At 47.0% G+C, this 23,514-nt stretch overlaps 1 long non-coding RNA gene across 1 annotated transcript in view; it reads left to right on the plus strand.

Annotated features, from left to right (window-relative positions):
- Positions 1-312: 312 nt before the first annotated feature.
- Positions 313-23,514, plus strand: part of LOC143813594 (uncharacterized) — a 33,362-nt gene continuing 10,160 nt past the window's right edge. The window contains exons 1-2 of the long non-coding RNA XR_013223613.1: positions 313-624; positions 16,854-17,000. This is a non-coding gene — a long non-coding RNA (uncharacterized LOC143813594). The remainder of the gene's footprint in view (positions 625-16,853; positions 17,001-23,514) is intronic.

Consider the following 23,514-nt stretch of genomic DNA (forward strand, 5'->3'; position numbering starts at 1 on the left):
CATTTGCACCGCTTTGGTTTCCGAGATATTGCGCGCTCAATTTGCGGAAACTCCACCCACTTTCCACCCCATGTTCTTAAATTTTAAAAATGAATACACCATTCGTTTGTGCTGGTTTGTGCCGCAAAAATCAATGTTTGTGTTGCTTTGGTTCCCGAGACATTGAGTGCTAGCTTTGCTAATGCCCCATTTTAGTTGCATCAAAAAACATAGTGGTCATCAGAGAAGTTAATTTAGCATTAAGGGATTACAGTAGCATACATGGTTTATTATGACATACACAGGGTTAATACTTCATACACCGTGACTGGTCAGTGATGGGAAGAGGTTATACCTGGCAGAGGAGGTAATGTCTGTATGTACATCTCTGCTACCTGAGTTGTAACTCCGCCTCCAGCGATGTCATAGTGATGTCATAAGCCAGGGGTCGGCATTCTGTGGGGGCTAATGTCTGTTTACATTTCATTATGCAGAGTCGAGGTTATTGCCTGAGCAGCATTAGTTGACACTCTCACCTATTGAGTGGGGATAGTTTCGGCTTCCACCATATTCGTGACACCAGACCATTCACCCTGGAGGGAACCGCAGACTAGTAAAGAGTTTGCACCATCACTGAGGAACAAGGTCAGGTTACTCCTGGATTTATAACCTCTACAGCTAAGCACGAGTGCCATTGGTTGTAGTCATTCATTTATTTTCACCCCAGTAGTAAGGCAGGGCGTGTTAATGGGTGGAGCCAATGGGCGGGGTCAAGGGGGCAGCAAAATTAGCTTTCACCTAGGGTGGCAAAAACCCTTGCACCAGCCCTGAAGCCCATTATACCTAGCAAACATTGTTTAGCCAAATTACGTTGCACTATAAAAAGAATTCCAGGGAAAAAAAAAAAGTGATTACTTTTGACGTTGGCCAGTTTATGTAAAGTGACTGTCATCTTCTATGAAAATCTTTGCATAAATATGCAATGACCGTAGACATCACCACTTTGTGTGTGATGGATTTGGATTGCAGTGTGAATATGGCTGGGTTAACATTACATTTGGGCATACTGGGCATACGCTCCATTCATTTCTATGATCTGGCTGGGGTCCGCAAGTGACTCTAGTTGGCTAATTTTTGCTCCATATGCGGTTTTCTTGCTGGACTCAAAACCGTGGTAGACCATGATTTTGTGTCTGGCTCAAAACAAAAGTATTGTTATTTTAATATAGCTGTCCAACTAAACAGGACCTTCAGAGCTTAATAAATCTTTGCAAATCAAACACAGATAAGAATGGAATTACCAATAACAGATGAAACTTTGTAGACAGCAGAACTGTTTAAAGAACCATGAAACGGTTTAATCATAATGGGAAATCCACATTAACAAAATGTTAACAGAATAAAAAAATATTGGTAAGGCATATTTTAGGTTATTTTAAACATACACTTTAAGCACCAAAACAACCTTAGAGGAAAGCATTACTAACACTTTGTTTGGTGCCAAGATACTTTTAAACTTTCCACAACAATCTTGCAGCCTGTGACATGCCACGGGACTCATGATTTATTATTATTATTATTATTATTATTATTTATTGTTATAGCGCCATTTATTCCATGGCGCTTTACAAGTGAGGAGGGGTATACATAATAAAAACAAGTACAATAATCTTGAACAATACAAGTCATAACTGGTACAGGAGGAGTGAGGACCCTGCCCGCGAGGGATCACAATCTACAAGGGATGGGTGAGAATACAGTAGGTGAGGATAGAGCTGATCGTGCAGCGGTTGGTTGATCGGTGGTTACTGCAGGTTGTAGGCTTGTCGGAAGAGGTGGGTCTTCAGATTCTTTTGGAAGGTTTCGATGGTGGGCGAGACTCTGATGTGTTGTGGTAAAGGGTTCCAGAGTAGGGGTGATACGCGAGAGAAATCTTGTATACGATTGTGGGAAGAGGAGATAAGAGGGGAGTAGAGAAGGAGATCTTGTGAGGATCGGAGGTTGCGTGTAGGAAAGTACCGGGAGATGAGGTCACAGATGTAAGGAGGAGACAGGTTGTGGATTGCTTTGTACGTCATGGTTAGGGTTTTGTACTGGAGTCTCTGGGCAATGGGGAGCCAGTGAAGGGATTGACAGAGGGGAGAGGCCGGAGAATAGCGGGGGGACAGGTGGATTAGTCGGGCAGCAGAGTTTAGAATAGATTGGAGGGGTGCGAGAGTGTTTGAGGGGAGGTGTTGTGAATTTACCTTTTTGGCTCCCTCTAGTGGTTACTAGTGATTTGACTCTGGGAATGTCTGCCATCCCTTGTATGCTCACCTGAGTCGTTAGGTCAGGGGTGTTGCTATATAAGCTCCCTGGACCTTCAGTTCAATGCCTGGCAACGTTGTAATCAGAGCTAATCTGTTGTGCTCTTGTCTACTGATCCTGGTTCCTGCTAGATTAGGCTAAGTCTGCTTTCTTGCTTTTTGCTATTTGTTTTTGTTTGCATTTTTGTCCAGCTTGTACATAATCTGTATCCTAACCTTGCTGGAAGCTCTAGGGAGGCTGGAGTTCTCCCCCCGGGCCGTTAGACGGTTCGGGGGTTCTTGAATTTCCAGTGTGGATTTTTGATAGGGTTTTTGTTGACCATATAAGTTATCTTACTACATTCTGCTATTAGTAAGTGGGCCTCTCTTTGCTAAACCTAGTTCATCTCTGTGTTTGTCATTTCCTCTTACCTCACCGTTATTATTTGTGGGGGGCTTGTATCCAACTTTTGGGGTCTATTCTCTGGAGGCAAGAGAGGTCTTTGTTTTCCTCTTCTAGGGGTAGTTAGTCCTCCGGCTGGCGCGAGACATCTAGCGACCAACGTAGGCATGTTCCCCGGCTACTTCTAGTGTTGGCGTTAGGAGTAGATATATGGTCAACCCAGTTACCACTGCCCTATGAGCTGGATTTTTGTACTTCGCAGACTTACTTGTTCCTCTGAGACCCTCGCCATTGGGGTCATAACAGGGAGGCCACAGAGCAGGAGGTTGCAGTAGTCAAGACGAGAGATGATGAGGGCATGGACTAGGGTTTTTGCAGATTCTTGGTTGAGGAATGAACGGATTCGTGCAATATTTTTGAGTTGAAGTCGGCAGGAAGTGGAAAGGGCTTGGATATGTGGTTTGAAGGAGAGATCAGCGTCAAGGATAACCCCGAGGCAGCGAGCTTGTGGGACTGGGGAGAGTGGGCAGCCATTTACTGTAATGGATAGGTTCGTTGGGGGGGTCACGTGAGATGGGGGAAAGTGTTATGACCCCAATGGCGAGGGTCTCAGAGATATCAGCAAGTCTGCAAAGTACAAAAATCCAGCTCATAGGGCAGTGGTAACTGGGTTGACCATATATCTACTCCTAACGCCAACCCTAGAAGTAGCCGGGGAACATGCCTACGTTGGTCGCTAGATGTCTCGCGCCAGCCGGAGAGCTAACTACCCCTAGAAGAGGAAAACAAAGACCTCTCTTGCCTCCAGAGAAAGGACCCCAAAAGTAGGATACAAGCCCCCCACAAATAATAACGGTGAGGTAAGAGGAAATGACAAACACAGAGATGAACTAGGTTTAGCACAGAGAGGCCCACTTACTAATAGCAGAATATAGTAAGATAACTTATATGGTCAACAAAAACCCTATCAAAAATCCACGCTGGAGATTCAAGAACCCCCGAACCGTCTAACGGCCCGGGGGGAGAACACCAGCCGCCCTAGAGCTTCCAGCAAGGTCAGGATACAGATATACAAGCTGGACAAAAAATGCAAACAATAACGAATTGCAAAAAGCAAAAAAACAGACTTAGCTTAATCAAGCAGGAACCAGGATCAGTAGACAAGAGCACTAAGGATTAGCTCTGATATCAACGTTGCCAGGCATTGAACTGAAGGTCCAGGGAGCTTATATAGCAACACCCCTGACCTAACGACCCAGGTGAGCATAAAAGGAATGACTGACAAACCCAGAGTCAAATCACTAGTAGCCACTAGAGGGAGCCAAAAAGTAAATTCACAACAGTACCCCCCCCTTAGTGAGGGGTCACCGAACCCTCACCAAGACCACAGGGGGATCAGGATGAGCGGCGTGAAAGGCACGAACTAAATCGGCCGCATGCACATCAGAGGCGACCACCCAGGAATTATCCTCCTGACCATAGCCCTTCCACTTGACCAGGTACTGAAGCCTCCGCCTGGAGAGACGAGAATCTAAGATCTTCTCCACCACGTACTCCAACTCGCCCTCAACCAACACCGGAGCAGGAGGCTCAGCAGAAGGAACCACAGGCACAACGTAACGCCGCAACAAGGACCTATGAAATACGTTGTGAATGGCAAACGACACCGGAAGATCCAGGCAAAAGGATACAGGATTAAGGATCTCCAATATCTTGTAAGGACCAATGAATCGAGGCTTAAATTTGGGAGAGGAGACCTTCATAGGAACAAATCGAGAAGACAGCCATACCAAATCCCCAACACGAAGTCGGGGACCCACACCGCGGCGGCGGTTGGCAAAACGCTGAGCCTTCTCCTGTGACAACTTCAAGTTGTCCACCACATGATTCCAGATCCGCTGCAACCTATCCACCACAGAATCCACCCCAGGACAGTCAGAAGGCTCCACATGTCCCGAGGAAAAACGAGGGTGGAAACCAGAGTTGCAGAAAAATGGCGAAACCAAGGTGGCAGAACTAGCCCGATTATTAAGGGCAAATTCAGCCAACGGCAAGAAGGTCACCCAATCATCCTGATCAGAAGAGACAAAACACCTCAAATACGCCTCCAGAGTCTGATTAGTTCGTTCCGTTTGTCCGTTAGTCTGTGGATGAAAAGCGGACGAAAACGACAAATCTATGCCCATCCTACCACAAAAGGATCGCCAGAACCTGGAAACAAACTGGGATCCTCTGTCCGACACAATATTCTCAGGAATGCCGTGCAAACGAACCACGTTCTGGAAGAACACAGGAACCAGATCAGAAGAGGAAGGCAGTTTGGGCAAAGGAACCAGATGGACCATCTTGGAGAAACGATCACATATCACCCAGATGACAGACATGCCCTGAGACACCGGAAGATCTGAAATGAAATCCATAGAGATGTGTGTCCAAGGTCTCTTCGGGACAGGCAAGGGCAAGAGCAACCCGCTGGCACGAGAACAGCAAGGCTTAGCTCGAGCACAAGTACCACAGGACTGCACAAATGACCGCACATCTCTTGACAAGGAAGGCCACCAAAAGGACCTGGCCACCAGATCTCTGGTGCCAAAAATTCCCGGGTGCCCTGCCAACACTGAGGAATGAACCTCGGAAATGACTCTGCTGGTCCATTTAGCAGGCACAAACAATCTGTCAGGTGGACAAGAGTCAGGCCTACCAGCCTGAAATCTCTGCAACACACGTCGCAGATCTGGAGAAATAGCTGACAGGATAACTCCTTCCTTAAGAATACCCACAGGTTCAGCGACTCCAGGAGCATCAGGCACAAAGCTCCTAGACAGAGCATCGGCCTTCACATTCTTAGAACCTGGTAAATACGAAACCACAAAGTCAAAACGGGAGAAAAACAATGACCAGCGGGCCTGTCTAGGATTCAGGCGTTTAGCAGACTCGAGGTACATCAGATTTTTGTGATCAGTCAAGACCACCACACGATGCTTAGCACCCTCGAGCCAATGACGCCACTCCTCAAATGCCCACTTCATGGCCAACAACTCCCGATTGCCCACATCATAATTTCGCTCTGCCGGCGAAAACTTCCTAGAGAAAAAGGCACAAGGTCTCATAGTAGAGCAACCAGGGCCTCTCTGCGACAAAACGGCCCCTGCCCCAATCTCCGAAGCATCCACTTCAACCTGAAAGGGAAGTGAGACATCAGGCTGGCACAAAACAGGCGCTGAAGTAAACCGGCGCTTCAACTCCTGGAAAGCCTCCACGGCAGCAGGAGCCCAGTTAGCCACATCAGAGCCTTTCTTGGTCATATCCGTCAACGGTTTAACAACGCTAGAAAAATTAGCGATAAAACGACGGTAGAAGTTAGCAAAACCCAAGAACTTCTGAAGACTCTTAACTGACGAGGGTTGAGTCCAATCATGAATAGCTCGAACCTTGACTGGGTCCATCTCCACAGCAGAAGGGGAAAAAATGAACCCAAAAAAGGGAACCTTCTGTACACCAAAGAGACACTTTGAGCCTTTAACAAACAAAGAATTTTCACGCAAAATCTTGAAAACCATCCTGACCTGTTCCACATGCGAGTCCCAATCATCAGAAAAAAACAGAATATCATCCAGATAAACGATCAAAAATTTATCCAGATACTTCCGGAAAATGTCATGCATAAAGGACTGAAAAACTGAAGGTGCATTAGAGAGCCCAAATGGCATCACCAAGTACTCAAAATGACCTTCGGGCGTATTGAATGCGGTTTTCCATTCATCTCCTTGCTTAATGCGCACAAGGTTGTACGCACCACGAAGGTCTATCTTGGTGAACCACTTGGCACCTTTAATCCGGGCAAACAAGTCTGACAACAACGGCAAAGGATACTGAAATTTGACAGTGATCTTATTCAAAAGCCGATAGTCAATACAAGGCCTCAAAGATCCGTCCTTTTTAGCCACAAAAAAGAATCCTGCACCAAGAGGGGAAGAAGAAGGACGGATATGCCCCTTCTCCAGAGACTCCTTGATATATGAACGCATCGCGGTATGTTCAGGTACCGACAGATTAAACAGTCTTCCCTTAGGAAACTTACTGCCTGGAATCAAATCTATTGCACAGTCACATTCCCTATGAGGAGGCAATGCACTTGACCTAGACTCGCTGAAGACATCCTGATAATCAGACAAATACGCCGGAACTTCCGAAGGCGTAGAAGTAGCAATAGACACGGGCAGGGAATCTCCATGAATTCCATGACAGCCCCAACTTGACACTGACATTGCCTTCCAGTCCAAGACTGGATTATGGGTCTGTAACCATGGCAACCCCAAAACAACCAAATCATGCATCTTATGCAGAACAAGAAAACGTATCACCTCCCGATGTTCAGGAGTCATGCACATGGTATCCTGTGTCCAAAACTGCGGCTTATTTTCTGCCAATGGCGTAGCGTCAATACCCCTAAGAGGGATAGGATTTTCTAATGGCTCAAGAACAAAACCGCAACGCTTGGCAAATGACAGATCCATAAGACTCAGGGCAGCACCTGAATCTACAAACGCCACGACAGGATACGATGACAGTGAGCAAATCAAAGTTACAGATAGAATGAACTTAGGTTGCAAATTACCAATAGCGACAGGACTAACAACCTTAGTAAGACGCTTAGAGCATGCTGAGATAACATGTGCAGAATCACCACAGTAGTAACACAAGCCATTCTGGCGTCTATGAATTTTCCGCTCATTTCTAGTCAGGATTCTATCACATTGCATTAAATCAGGTGCCTGTTCAGATAACACCATGAGGGAATTTGCGGTTTTGCGCTCCCGCAACCGCCGGTCAATTTGAATCGCCAGGGCCATGGAATCATTCAGACCTGTGGGAATGGGAAAACCCACCATCACATTCTTAATGGCTTCAGAAAGGCCATTTCTAAAATTTGCAGCCAATGCACACTCGTTCCACTGGGTCAGCACGGACCATTTCCGAAATTTTTGGCAATACACCTCAGCCTCGTCCTGGCCCTGAGACATAGCCAGCAAGGCTTTTTCTGCCTGAATCTCAAGATTGGGTTCCTCATAAAGCAAACCGAGCGCCAGAAAAAACGCATCAATATCAGCCAATGCCGGATCTCCTGGCGCCAGCGAGAAAGCCCAATCCTGAGGGTCGCCCCGTAAAAAAGAAATAACAATTTTCACTTGCTGAGCGGAGTCTCCAGAGGAACGGGGTCTCAGGGACAAAAACAATTTACAATTATTCCTGAAATTTCTAAACTTAAATCGATCTCCGGAAAACAGTTCAGGAATCGGTATCTTAGGTTCTGACATAGGATTTCTGGTAACATAATCTTGTATGCCCTGCACACGAGCAGCAAGCTGGTCCACACTTGTAATCAAGGTCTGGACATTCATGTCTGCAGCAATCACAAGCCACTCAAAGGTAAAGGGGAAAAGAAAAAAAAAAAAAATGAGAGAGAGAAAAAAAAAACTCAGAACTTTCTTTCTTATAATCCCACTTCTGCAATGCATTTAACATTTAATACTGGCCTGGCAAACTGTTATGACCCCAATGGCGAGGGTCTCAGAGATATCAGCAAGTCTGCAAAGTACAAAAATCCAGCTCATAGGGCAGTGGTAACTGGGTTGACCATATATCTACTCCTAACGCCAACCCTAGAAGTAGCCGGGGAACATGCCTACGTTGGTCGCTAGATGTCTCGCGCCAGCCGGAGAGCTAACTACCCCTAGAAGAGGAAAACAAAGACCTCTCTTGCCTCCAGAGAAAGGACCCCAAAAGTAGGATACAAGCCCCCCACAAATAATAACGGTGAGGTAAGAGGAAATGACAAACACAGAGATGAACTAGGTTTAGCACAGAGAGGCCCACTTACTAATAGCAGAATATAGTAAGATAACTTATATGGTCAACAAAAACCCTATCAAAAATCCACGCTGGAGATTCAAGAACCCCCGAACCGTCTAACGGCCCGGGGGGAGAACACCAGCCGCCCTAGAGCTTCCAGCAAGGTCAGGATACAGATAATATACAAGCTGGACAAAAAATGCAAACAATAACGAATTGCAAAAAGCAAAAAAACAGACTTAGCTTAATCAAGCAGGAACCAGGATCAGTAGACAAGAGCACTAAAGATTAGCTCTGATATCAACGTTGCCAGGCATTGAACTGAAGGTCCAGGGAGCTTATATAGCAACACCCCTGACCTAACGACCCAGGTGAGCATAAAAGGAATGACTGACAAACCCAGAGTCAAATCACTAGTAGCCACTAGAGGGAGCCAAAAAGTAAATTCACAACAGGAAAGATGATGAATTCTGTTTTGTCCATGTTAAGTTTCAGAAATTTAGCGGAGAAGAAGGATGAAATAGTGGACAGACATTGAGGGATTCTGGTTAGTAGGGAGGTGATATCTGGTCCAGAGATGTAGATCTGTGTGTCATCAGCATAGAGGTGATACTGAAAGCCATGAGATTCTATGAGCTGTCCCAGGCCAAAGGTGTAAATGGAGAAGAGCAGGGGCCCAAGGACTGAAACTTGTGGGACTCCGACAGAGAGGGGGCGAGGTGAGGAGGTGGTGTGTGAGTGGGAGACGCTGAATGTCCGGTCTGTTAGGTATGATGAGATCCAGGATAGGGCCAAGTCTGTGATGCCAAGGGATGAGAGGGTCTGTAATAATAGGGAATGGTCCACTGTGTCAAAGGCAGCCGACAGGTCGAGGAGGAGGAGAACAGAGTAGTGTCGCTTGCTCTTGGCGGTTAAAAGGTCAGTGGTGACCTTAGTTAGGGCAGTTTCAGTGGAATGGTGTGACCGGAAGCCAGATTGTAAGCGGTCAAAGAGGGAGCAAGAAGAGAGATGGGAGGACAGTTCAAGGTAGATGTGTTGTTCCAGTAGTTTTGAGGCATAGGGGAGAAGTGATATAGGGCGATAGCTAGATACAGAGGATGGGTCAAGAGAGGGCTTTTTGAGGATAGGTGTGATGGAGGCATGTTTAAAGCTTGAGGGGAAAACACCATTTGTTAGTGATAGGTTGAAGAGATGGGTTAGGGTTGGGATGAAGATTGTGGTGAGGTTTGGGATGAGGTGGGTTGGGAGCGGGTCAAGTGCACAGGTGGTGAGATGCGATCTTGAGAGTAGAGTGGCGAGTTGATCTTCTGTAATGGTGGAGTAGTTGGTTTTGGAGGTGGAGGGTAGGGAAGTTGGGAGGAAGGGCTCTGGGGCTTGTTGACCAAAACTGTCTCTGATGTTATCAATCTTCTGCTTGAAGAATGAGGCAAAGTCTTCAGCAGAGATAAGTGAGGAGGGAGGAGGTGCTGGGGGACGGAGGAGAGAATTGAAGGTGTTGAATAACTGTTTAGGGTTGTGAGACAGGGAGGATATGAGAGATGAGAAGTAGGTTTGTTTAGCTGTGGCGAGTGCGGTCTTGAAAGTAGTGAGGGACTGTTTGAATGCGATTAAGTGGTCGTTGGAGTGGGATCTTTTCCATCTGCGCTCAGCAGCCCTGGAAGCTTGCCTCAGTTCTTTGGTCAGGCTGGTGTGTGTTATGGTTCTCAATGGCAAGAGAACATAGCCCAGCAAACATACGAACTAGCTCTTGGAAGGATGGAAACTAAACTGACCATGAACTAAACCTGCCGCACAACTAACAGTAGCCGGGTAGCGTAGCCTGCGTGTTATCCCTAGACGCCCAGCGCCGGCCGGAGGACTAACTAATCCTGGCAGAGGAAAATATAGTCCTGGCTCACCTCTAGAGAAATTTCCCCGAAAGGCAGACAGAGGCCCCCACAAATATTGGCGGTGATTTTAGATGAAATGACAAACGTAGTATGAAAATAGGTTTAGCAAAATTGAGGTCCGCTTACTAGATAGCAGGAAGACAGAAAGGGCACTTTCATGGTCAGCTGAAAACCCTATCAAATACCATCCTGAAATTACTTTAAGACTCTAGTATTAACTCATAACATCAGAGTGGCAATTTCAGATCACAAGAGCTTTCCAGACACAGAAACGAAACTACAGCTGTGAACTGGAACAAAATGCAAAAACAAACAAGGACTAAGTCCAACTTAGCTGGGAGTTGTCTAGCAGCAGGAACATGCACAGAAAGGCTTCTGATTACAATGTTGACCGGCATGGAAGTGACAGAGGAGCAAGGTTAAATAGCGACTCCCACATCCTGATGGAAACAGGTGAACAGAGAGGATGATGCACACCAGTTCAATTCCACCAGTGGCCACCGGGGGAGCCCAAAATCCAATTTCACAACAGTACCCCCCCCACAAGGAGGGGGCACCGAACCCTCACCAGAACCACCAGGGCGATCAGGATGAGCCCTATGAAAGGCACGGACCAAATCGGAGGCATGAACATCAGAGGCAGTCACCCAAGAATTATCCTCCTGACCGTATCCCTTCCATTTGACGAGATACTGGAGTTTCCGTCTGGAAACACGGGAGTCCAAGATTTTTTCCACAACATACTCCAACTCGCCCTCAACCAACACCGGAGCAGGAGGCTCAACGGAAGGCACAACCGGTACCTCATACCTGCGCAATAATGACCGATGAAAAACATTATGAATAGAAAAAGATGCAGGGAGGTCCAAACGGAAGGACACAGGGTTAAGAATCTCCAATATCTTGTACGGGCCGATGAACCGAGGCTTAAACTTGGGAGAAGAAACCCTCATAGGGACAAAACGGGAAGACAACCACACCAAGTCCCCAACACAAAGCCGAGGACCAACCCGACGCCGGCGGTTGGCAAAAAGCTGAGTCTTCTCCTGGGACAACTTCAAATTGTCCACTACCTGCCCCCAAATCTGATGCAACCTCTCCACCACAGCATCCACTCCAGGACAATCCGAAGATTCCACCTGACCAGAAGAAAATCGAGGATGAAACCCCGAATTACAGAAAAAGGGAGACACCAAGGTGGCAGAACTGGCCCGATTATTGAGGGCAAACTCCGCTAAAGGCAAAAAAGCAACCCAATCATCCTGATCTGCAGACACAAAACACCTCAAATATGTCTCCAAGGTCTGATTCGTCCGCTCGGTCTGGCCATTAGTCTGAGGATGGAAAGCAGACGAGAAAGACAAATCTATGCCCATCCTAGCACAGAATGCTCGCCAAAATCTAGACACGAATTGGGTACCTCTGTCAGAAACGATATTCTCCGGAATACCATGCAAACGGACCACATTTTGAAAAAACAGAGGAACCAACTCGGAAGAAGAAGGCAACTTAGGCAGGGGAACCAAATGGACCATCTTAGAGAAACGATCACACACCACCCAGATGACAGACATCTTCTGAGAAACAGGAAGATCCAAAATAAAATCCATCGAGATGTGCGTCCAGGGCCTCTTCGGGATAGGCAAGGGCAACAACAATCCACTAGCCCGAGAACAACAAGGCTTGGCCCGAGCACAAACGTCACAAGACTGCACGAAGCCTCGCACATCTCGAGACAGGGAAGGCCACCAGAAGGACCTTGCCACCAAATCCCTGGTACCAAAGATTCCAGGATGACCTGCCAACGCAGAAGAATGAACCTCAGAAATGACTTTACTGGTCCAATCATCAGGAACAAACAGTCTACCAGGTGGGCAACGATCAGGTCTATCCGCCTGAAACTCCTGCAAGGCCCGCCGCAGGTCTGGAGAAACGGCAGACAATATCACTCCATCCTTAAGGATACCTGTAGGTTCAGAATTACCAGGGGAGTCAGGCTCAAAACTCCTAGAAAGGGCATCCGCCTTAACATTCTTAGAACCCGGCAGGTAGGACACCACAAAATTAAACCGAGAGAAAAACAACGACCAGCGCGCCTGTCTAGGATTCAGGCGTCTGGCGGACTCAAGATAAATTAGATTTTTGTGGTCAGTCAATACCACCACCTGATGTCTAGCCCCCTCAAGCCAATGACGCCACTCCTCAAAAGCCCACTTCATGGCCAAAAGCTCCCGATTCCCAACATCATAATTCCGCTCGGCGGGCGAAAATTTACGCGAGAAAAAAGCACAAGGTCTCATCACGGAGCAATCGGAACTTCTCTGCGACAAAACCGCCCCAGCTCCGATTTCAGAAGCGTTGACCTCAACCTGAAAAGGAAGAGCAACATCAGGCTGACGCAACACAGGGGCGGAAGAAAAGCGGCGCTTAAGCTCCCGAAAGGCCTCCACAGCAGCAGGGGACCAATCAGCAACATCAGCACCCTTCTTAGTCAAATCAGTCAATGGTTTAACAACATCAGAAAAACCAGCAATAAATCGACGATAAAAGTTAGCAAAGCCCAAAAATTTCTGAAGACTCTTAAGAGAAGAGGGTTGCGTCCAATCACAAATAGCCTGAACCTTGACAGGATCCATCTCGATGGAAGAGGGGGAAAAAATATATCCCAAAAAGGAAATCTTCTGAACCCCAAAAACGCACTTAGAACCCTTCACACACAAGGAATTAGACCGCAAAACCTGAAAAACCCTCCTGACCTGCTGGACATGAGAGTCCCAGTCATCCGAAAAAATCAAAATATCATCCAGATACACAATCATAAATTTATCCAAATAATCACGGAAAATGTCATGCATAAAGGACTGAAAGACTGAAGGGGCATTTGAAAGACCAAAAGGCATCACCAAATACTCAAAGTGGCCCTCGGGCGTATTAAATGCGGTTTTCCACTCATCCCCCTGCTTAATTCTCACCAAATTATACGCCCCACGAAGATCTATCTTAGAGAACCACTTGGCCCCCTTTATGCGAGCAAACAAATCAGTCAGCAGTGGCAACGGATATTGATATTTAACCGTGATTTTATTCAAAAGCCGATAATCAATGCACGGCCTCAAAGAGCCATCTTTCTTAGCCACAAAGAAAAAACCGGCTCCTAAGGGAGATGACGAAGGACGAATATGTCCCTTTTCCAAGGAATCCTTTATATATTCTCGCATTGCAGCATGTTCAGGCACAGACAGATTAAATAAACGACCCTTAGGGTATTTACTACCCGGAATCAAATCTATGGCACAATCGCACTCCCGATGCGGAGGTAATGAACCAAGCTTAGGTTCTTCAAAAACGTCACGATATTCAGTCAAGAATTCAGGAATCTCAGAGGGAATAGATGATGAAATGGAAACCACAGGTACGTCCCCATGCGTCCCCTTACATCCCCAGCTTAACACAGACATAGCTTTCCAGTCAAGGACTGGGTTATGAGATTGCAGCCATGGCAATCCAAGCACCAACACATCATGTAGGTTATACAGCACAAGAAAGCGAATAATCTCCTGGTGATCCGGATTAATCCGCATAGTTACTTGTGTCCAGTATTGTGGTTTATTGCTAGCCAATGGGGTGGAGTCAATCCCCTTCAGGGGTATAGGAGTTTCAAGAGGCTCCAAATCATACCCACAGCGTTTGGCAAAGGACCAATCCATAAGACTCAAAGCGGCGCCAGAGTCGACATAGGCATCCGCGGTAATAGATGATAAAGAACAAATCAGGGTCACAGATAGAATAAACTTAGACTGTAAAGTGCCAATTGGAACAGACTTATCAAGCTTCTTAGTACGCTTAGAGCATGCTGATATAACATGAGTTGAATCACCGCAATAGAAGCACAACCCATTTTTTCGTCTAAAATTCTGCCGTTCACTTCTGGACAGAATTCTATCACATTGCATATTCTCTGGCGTCTTCTCAGTAGACACCGCCAAATGGTGCACAGGTTTGCGCTCCCGCAGACGCCTATCGATCTGGATAGCCATTGTCATGGACTCATTCAGACCCGCAGGCACAGGGAACCCCACCATAACATCCTTAATGGCATCAGAGAGACCCTCTCTGAAATTCGCCGCCAGGGCGCACTCATTCCACTGAGTAAGCACAGCCCATTTACGGAATTTCTGGCAGTATATTTCAGCTTCGTCTTGCCCCTGAGATAGGGACATCAAGGCCTTTTCCGCCTGAAGTTCTAACTGAGGTTCCTCATAAAGCAACCCCAAGGCCAGAAAAAACGCATCCACATTGAGCAACGCAGGATCCCCTGGAGCCAATGCAAAAGCCCAATCCTGAGGGTCGCCCCGGAGCAAAGAAATCACAATCCTGACCTGCTGAGCAGGATCTCCAGCAGAGCGAGATTTCAGGGACAAAAACAGCTTGCAATTATTTTTGAAATTTTGAAAGCAAGATCTATTCCCCGAGAAAAATTCAGGCAAAGGAATTCTAGGTTCAGATATAGGAACATGAACAACAAAATCTTGTAAGTTTTGAACTTTCGTGGTGAGATTATTCAAACCTGCAGCTAAACTCTGAATATCCATTTTAAACAGGTGAACACAGAGCCATTCCAGGATTAGAAGGAGAGAGAGAGAGAGAGGCTGCAATATAGGCAGACTTGCAAGAGATTCAATTACAAGCACACTCAGAACTGAGAAAAAAAAAAAAAAAAATCTTCAGCAGACTTCTCTTTTCTCTCCTTTCTCTGTCAATTAATTTAACCCTTTGAGGCCGGTCAAACTGTTATGGTTCTCAATGGCAAGAGAACATAGCCCAGCAAACATACGAACTAGCTCTTGGAAGGATGGAAACTAAACTGACCATGAACTAAACCTGCCGCACAACTAACAGTAGCCGGGTAGCGTAGCCTGCGTGTTATCCCTAGACGCCCAGCGCCGGCCAGAGGACTAACTAATCCTGGTAGAGGAAAATATAGTCCTGGCTCACCTCTAGAGAAATTTCCCCGAAAGGCAGACAGAGGCCCCCACAAATATTGGCGGTGATTTTAGATGAAATGACAAACGTAGTATGAAAATAGGTTTAGCAAAATTGAGGTCCGCTTACTAGATAGCAGGAAGACAGAAAGGGCACTTTCATGGTCAGCTGAAAACCCTATCAAATACCATCCTGAAATTACTTTAAGACTCTAGTATTAACTCATAACATCAGAGTGGCAATTTCAGATCACAAGAGCTTTCCAGACACAGAAACGAAACTACAGCTGTGAACTGGAACAAAATGCAAAAACAAACAAGGACTAAGTCCAACTTAGCTGGGAGTTGTCTAGCAGCAGGAACATGCACAGAAAGGCTTCTGATTACAATGTTGACCGGCATGGAAGTGACAGAGGAGCAAGGTTAAATAGCGACTCCCACATCCTGATGGAAACAGGTGAACAGAGAGGATGATGCACACCAGTTCAATTCCACCAGTGGCCACCGGGGGAGCCCAAAATCCAATTTCACAACAGGTGTGCCAGGGCTGTCTGTTGATTTTGCGAGCTTTGGTATGTGTAAGTGGGGCAGCAGATTCCAAAGCTACAGCTATTGTGGTGTTATATAGAGCGGCAGCGTCATCCGCATTGTGTATGGAACTTATGTCTGTGAGAGGGAGGAGGGATTCAGAGAATGAATGTAGGTCAAGATGTTTAAGATTTCTGCGAGGGTGTGAAAGTTTGTGGGGTGGGGACTCTAGACATGGAGTGGAGAGAGATGAGAATGTGAGAAGGTTGTGGTCAGAGAGAGGAAGAGGCGAGTTAGAGAGGTTAGATAGGGAGCAGAGGCGGGTGAAGATGAGGTCCAGTGTGTGACCATCTTTGTGAGTGGCTGCAGAAGACCATTGAGTGAGGCCGAAGGAGGAAGAGAGAGATAGAAGTTTAGTGGCAGCTGAGAGGGAAGTGTCAATGGGTATGTTGAAATCGCCCATGATGATAGTGGGGATGTCCGCAGAAAGGAAATGAAGTAGCCAGGTGGTGAAGTGGTCAAAGAAGGTGGTGGCTGGCCCTGGGGGGTGGTAAATGACAGCCAGTTGGAGGTTGGAGGGGGAGTAGATGCGCACAGAGTGCACCTCAAAGGAAGGGAGGGTAACAGAGGGTGGCAGTGGGATTGGGGTGAAGGAGCAGTTATCTGACAGGAGAAAACCAACTCCTCCACCATGATGAGACAGATTCTCCACATATTCACTCCTCCTTTGTAAATATTACAACATGGGGTTGTATCTTGGTCTTTGCAGAGGCTGTTGTAATAAAGTCACACAGGTCATCATATTTCACCCAGGCATTACATTTTCTTCTACAATAGGCAATATAATGACCAAGAGACATATTGCCAGTTCCTGGAAAGAAGGCAACAACCCCTCGTAGCACAAATGAATGACTGTCCAGATGTATGTTCACAGGTATTTCGGACAGTGTATACTGTGTTTCTGCACTTATTTCAATACAAAGTACTTGTCCAGTGGTGCAGCTGTGCGTGACCGAACCACTGCAAAGGAATTTCAATGAAGATGCATCCTGAATTTTCAAGCCATCTGGACACTCTTGAGGTGACTTTAATCGCTTTAGACATTTTGAAACATTTAGGTGTAGCCCATCTTCCAATGCTAGCTGAAGTTTACTAAGTCCATTAGTTTCTAAAATATGTATATTGATTGGCAGAAGAGGGATTGCTCTTGAATTAGCTATATTTCTATTGCAGTACACAGAAGAACACTGTGTTTTAATTATTACTAGTGTTGAGCGATACCGTCCGATACTTGAAAGTATCGGTATCGGAAAGTATCGGCCGATACCGGCAAAGTATCGGATCTAATCCGATACCGATACCCAATACCAATACAAGTCAATGGGACTCATGTATCGGACGGTATTCCTGATGGTTCCCAGGGTCTGAAGGAGAGGAAACTCTCCTTCAGGCCCTGGGAACCATATTAATGTGTAAAATAAAGAATTAAAATAAAAAATATTGCTATACTCACCTCTCCGACGCAGCCTGCACCTTACCGAGGGAACCGGCAGCGTTGTTAGCTTAAAATTCGCGCTTTAACTTCCTTACGTGAAGTCCCGGCTTGTGATTGGTCGCGCGCCGCCCATGTGGCCGCGACGCAACCAATCACAGCAAGCCGTGACGTAATTTCAGGTCCTTCAGGATTTTAAAATTACGTTCCGGCGTTGTGATTGGGCGCGTCGCGGTCACATGGGCGATGCGACCAATCACAAGCCGTGACGTCACGGGAGGCAGGAGACGCGCGCATTTTAAAATGCGCGCGTGTCCAGCCTCCCGTGACGTCACGGCTTGTGATTGGTCGCGTCGCCCATGTGGCCGCGACGCAACCAATCACAGCAAGCCGTGATGTAATTTCAGGTCCTTCAGGATTTTAAAATTACGTTCCGGCATTGTGATTGGTCGCGTCGCGGTCACATGGGCGACGCGACCAATCACAAGCCGTGACGTCACGGGAGGCTGGACACACGCGCATTTTAAAATGCGCGCGTCTCCTGCCTCCCGTGACGTCACGGCTTGTGATTGGTCGCGTCGCCCATGTGACCGCGACGCGACCAATCACAACGCCGGAACGTAATTTTAAAATACTGAAGGACCTAAAATTACGTCACGGCTTGCTGTGATTGGTTGCGTCGCGGCCACATGGGCGGCACGCGACCAATCAGAAGCCGTGACGTCACGGAAGGAAGGAAAAGCGCGCATTTTAAGCAAAGAACGCTGCCGGTTCCCTCGGTAAGGTGCAGGCTGCGTCGGAGAGGTGAGTATAGCAATATTTTTTATTTTAATTCTTTCTTTTACACATTAATGTTGTTTCGATACCGATACCCGATACCACAAAAGTATCGGATCTCGGTATCGGAATTCCGATACCCGCAAGTAGGGTTGAGCGAAACGGGTCGATCATTTTCAAAAGTCGCCGACTTTTGGCTAAGTCGGCGTCTCATGAAACCCGATCCGACCCCTGTGCTTGTCGGCCATGCGGTACGCGACTTTCGCGCCAAAGTCGCGTTTCAATGACGCGAAAAGCGCCATTTCTCAGCCAATGAAGGTGAACGCAGAGTGTGGGCAGCGTGATGACATAGATCCTGGTCCCCACCATCTTAGAGAAGGGCATTGCAGTGATTGGCTTGCTGTCTGCGGCGTCACAGGGGCTATAAAGGGGCGTTCCCGCCGACCGCCATCTTACTGCTGCTGATCTGAGCTTAGGGAGAGGTTGCTGCCGCTTCGTCAGAAGCAGGGAGAGCGTTAGGCAGGGTCCACTAACCACCAAACCGCTTGTGCTGTAGCGATTTCCACTGTCCAACACCACCTTCGGTGTGCAGGAACAGTGGAAGCTATTTTTTTTTTTTTTTCCTCAGCGCTGTAGCTCATTGGGCTGCCCTAGAAGGCTCCGTGATAGCTGTATTGCTGTGTGTACGCCACTGTGGAAACCAACTGCTTTTTTCAAAGCACATATCCTCTTGTTCCTTTCTGCACAGCTATCTTTTTTGTTTGTCCACACTTTTTATTTAATTTGTGCATCAGTCCACTCCTATTGCTGCCTGCCATACCTGGCTTAGATTACTGCAGGGAGATAGTAATTGTAGGACAGTCCCTGTTTTTTTTTTTTTTTTGTGGGAGATTAAGATTGGCATTTCTGCTACAGTGCCATCCCTGTGTGTGCCATCTCTCACTGAGTGGGCCATAGAAAGCCTATTTATTTTTTCCGTGATTTGTGTTCTAAATTCTACCTCAACACAAAAACACTACATCAATCAGTGGTAGAAAAATATTGGCCTCAGTCAGGGCTTGTGTGCCACTGCTGTGTGTGCTATCTCTTATTCAGTGGGCTATAGAAAGCCTATTTATTTATTTATTTTTTTTCTTATTATTTGGTTTCTAAAGTCTCCCTGAAAAAAAAATAAATAAATAAATAAACAGTGGGAGAGTAATATTGCCCTTTCAGCTTGTGTGCCAGTCTTGACTCCTGGGTGTGCCACCTCTCTCTCTAATTGTGGGCCATAGAAAGCCTTTTTTTTTTTTTTTTTTTTTTAAATATTATTGGGTTTCTAAAGTCTCCCTTAAAAAACAAAAAATACATAAAAAAACAGTGGGAGAGTAATATTGCCCTTTCAGCTTGTGTGCCAGTCTTGACTCCTGGGTGTGCCACCTCTCTCTCTCATTCAGTGGGCCATAGAAAGGCTATTTATTTTTTTGGTTTTTTTTAATATTATTTGGTTTCTAAAGTCTCCCTTAAAAAACAAAAAATACATAAAAAAACAGTGGGAGAGTAATATTGCCCTTTCAGCTTGTGCGCCAGTCTTGACTCCTGGGTGTGCCACCTCTCTCTCTCTAATTGTGGGCCATAGAAAGCCTTTTTTTTTTGTTTTGTTTTTTAATATTATTTGGTTTCTAAAGTCTCCCTGAGAAAAAAAAAAAAATAAATTAGGTGGGAGATTAATATTGACATTAGTGCTTGAGTGACAGTCCTGCGTGTGTGTCATCTCTGTGATTTTGTGCCACAGAAAACAGAGTGTGTAACATTGGGCCTGATTTTCCTTGTGGTCTCACCAACCTGTTAAGGGATATTGAAATCATACTGAAGTTATAGCTCACCGTGTAAGTTGTTTGACAGCAACAAATAAAGTTACTTTGGTTAAGATTTTAAAACAATGAGGAAGTCTGGTGCAAGAGGTCGTCGTGGGCGTTCATTGTCAGCTGGTAATGATGGTAGTGGTAGTGGAGCATCAGGTGGTCGTGGGGATAAAAATATTCCACCTAAGTCTGGAGCTGTGGAGCCAGTTTCGTCGTCAGGCTACACAAGGCCTCGAACGCTCTCTTTTCTGGGAGTAGGAAAACCGCTTTTAAAGGCGGAGCAGCAACAGCAAGTTTTGGCTTACATTGCAGACTCAGCCTCTAGCTCTTTTGCCTCCTCTTCCGAAACTGGTAAATGTAAAAGCAGCGCGTCGCTTGTGGATGTTCACGGTCAGGGACAAGTCGCTTCCTTGTCCTCCTCAGCAAAAACTACAACAAGAGAGAAGGATGCAGCAGGCGACACAACGGGTCACTCCATGGAGCTCTTTACACATACCGTCCCTGGCTTAGAAAGTGAAACATTTAACAGGCCATGCCCATTACAAGTATATTCTGACATGGAGTGCACTGATGCACAGCCACAGCCAGAGTACTATGCTGCTCCTTTGACTCAGACCACCACATTGCCCTCTCAGGGTACAGATCCACAATCAGACCCTGATGAGACTATGTTGCCCCGCCACGAACGCTATACCACCGACCGACACAGTGACACAGACGAAGTTGCACACGAGCTCGAAGAGGAGGTAATAGATGACCCAGTTATTGACCCCGATTGGCAGCCATTGGGGGAACAGGGTGCAGGCGGCAGTAGTTCAGAAGCGGAGGTGGAGGAGGGGCCGCAGCAGGCATCAACATCGCAACAGGTTCCATCTGCCGGGCCCGTATCTGGCCCAAAACGCGTGTCAAAGCCAAAACCTGTTGGAGGACAGCGTGGCCATCCGGTTAAAGCTCAGTCTGCAATCCCTGAAAAGGGATCCGAGTCTAGGAAGAGTGCAGTCTGGCATTTTTTTAAACAACATCCAACTGATCAGCGCAAAGTCATCTGTCAAAAATGTTCAACTAGCTTAAGCAGAGGTCAGAATCTGAAAAGTCTAAATACTAGTTGCATGCATAGACACTTAACCACCATGCATTTTCAAGCCTGGACTAACTACCAAACGTCCCTTAAGGTTGTAGCACCCTCGGCCAATGAAGCTAGTCAGCAACGCAACATCCCTTCCGTCACTGTAAGGCCACCATTTTCCGCACCACCGGCAGTATCTGTGCAGGTTTCTTTGCCAGCCAAAAGCAGTCAGGGTCAGGGAACCACCAGTTTTGTAGGAGGAAATATTGCATCTAGGGCACCGGCGGAAACAATACTGTCTCCAACCGTCTCTCAGTCTGCCATGTACACCGGCACACCCGAAAGTTCCACGATCTCCAGCTCTCCAGTCCAGCTCACCCTACATGAGACTCTGGTTAGAAAAAGGAAGTACTTATCCTCGCATCCGCGTACACAGGGTTTTAACGCCCACATAGCTAGACTAATCTCGTTAGAGATGATGCCCTACCGGTTAGTTGAAAGCGAAGCTTTCAAAGCCCTGATGGAGTACGCTGAACCACGATACGAGCTACCCAGTCGACACTTTTTTTCCAGAAAAGCCATCCCAGCCCTGCACCAGCATGTTAAACAGCGCATCGTCCATGCACTCAGGCAATCTGTGAGTACAAAGGTGCACCTGACTACAGATGCATGGACCAGTAGGCATGGCCAGGGACGTTATGTGTCCATCACGGCACACTGGGTGAATGTGGTGGATGCAGGGTCCACAGGCGACATCAATTTAGGGACAGTTGTGCCTAGCCCACGGTCTAGGAAACAGTTGGCTGTAGGCGTTCGCACCCCCTCCTCCTCCTCCTCCTCGTCCTCCTGCAGAAGCTACAGCTCTTCCACAGAACGCAGTCTGCCAACCACTCCATCGGCAGATGACACTGTTGCACACCAGTTGTCCCATTATGGGCCAGCTACTGCCAAGCGTCAGCAGGCTGTATTGGCTATGAAGTGTTTGGGCGACAACAGACACACCGCGGAAGTTCTGTCCGAGTTCTTGCAACAAGAAACGCAGTCGTGGCTGGGCACAGTAGATCTTGAGGCAGGCAAGGTAGTGAGTGATAACGGAAGGAATTTCATGGCTGCCATCTCCCTTTCCCAACTGAAACACATTCCTTGCCTGGCTCACACCTTAAACCTGGTGGTGCAGTGCTTATTGAAAACTTATCCTGGGTTCTCCGACCTGCTCCTCAAAGTGCGTGCACTTTGCTCACATATCCGACGTTCGCCTGTACACGCCAGCCGTATGCAGACCTATCAGCGGTCTTTGAACCTTCCCCAGCATCGCCTCATCATAGACGTTGCAACAAGGTGGAACTCAACACTGCACATGCTTCAGAGACTGTGCGAACAGAGGCGTGCTGTTATTTATTTGTGGGAGGATACACGGGCAGGCAGTAGGATGGCAGACATGGAGTTGTCAGGTGTGCAGTGGTCTAAGATACAAGACATGTGTCAAGTCCTTCAGTGTTTTGAGGAATGCACACGGCTGGTTAGTGCAGACAACGCCGTAATAAGCATGAGCATCCCCCTAATGCGTCTGCTGATGCAAAGTTTGACGCACATAAAGGAGCAGGCGTCTGCACCAGAGGAAGAGGAAAGCCTTGATGACAGTCAGCCATTGTCTGGTCAGGGCAGTGTACAGGACGAGGTAGCGGGCGAAGAGGAGGTGGAGGACGAGGAGGATGATGGGGATGAGTATATTTTTAATGCCGAACCTTTCCCGGGGGCACAGGAAATTGGTTGCGTGTCACGGCCGGGTTCTGGTTTTTTGAGGGACACAAGTGACGTAGATTTGCCTGCAACTGCCCCTCAACCAATCACAACCGGAGATTTGACAACTGGAACTTTGGCCCACATGGCGGATTATGCCTTACGTATCCTAAAAAGGGACACACGCATTACGAAAATGATGAACGATGACGATTACTGGTTGGCCTGCCTCCTTGATCCACGCTATAAAGGCAAATTGCAAAATATTATGCCACATGAGAACTTGGAACTAATATTAGCAACCAAACAATCAACTCTTGTTGACCGTTTGCTTCAGGCATTCCCAGCACACAGCGCACGTGATCGTTCTCACACGAGCTCCAGGGGGCAGCAGACTAGGAGTGTTAGGGGTGCACACATCAGAAGTGGCGTTGGACAGAGGGGTTTTCTGACCAGGTTGTGGAGTGATTTTGCTATGACCGCAGACAGGACAGGTACTGCTGCATCAATTGAAAGTGACAGGAGACAACATTTGTCCAGTATGGTTACTAACTATTTTTCATCCCTTATCGATGTTCTCCCTCAACCGTCATTCCCATTTGATTACTGGGCCTCCAAATTAGACACCTGGCCAGAATTGGCAGAATATGCATTGCAGGAGCTTGCTTGCCCGGCA

The sequence above is a fragment of the Ranitomeya variabilis genome, chromosome 1 (assembly GCF_051348905.1).
Source record: "Ranitomeya variabilis isolate aRanVar5 chromosome 1, aRanVar5.hap1, whole genome shotgun sequence".
In the NCBI taxonomy this organism is placed as follows: domain Eukaryota; kingdom Metazoa; phylum Chordata; class Amphibia; order Anura; family Dendrobatidae; genus Ranitomeya; species Ranitomeya variabilis.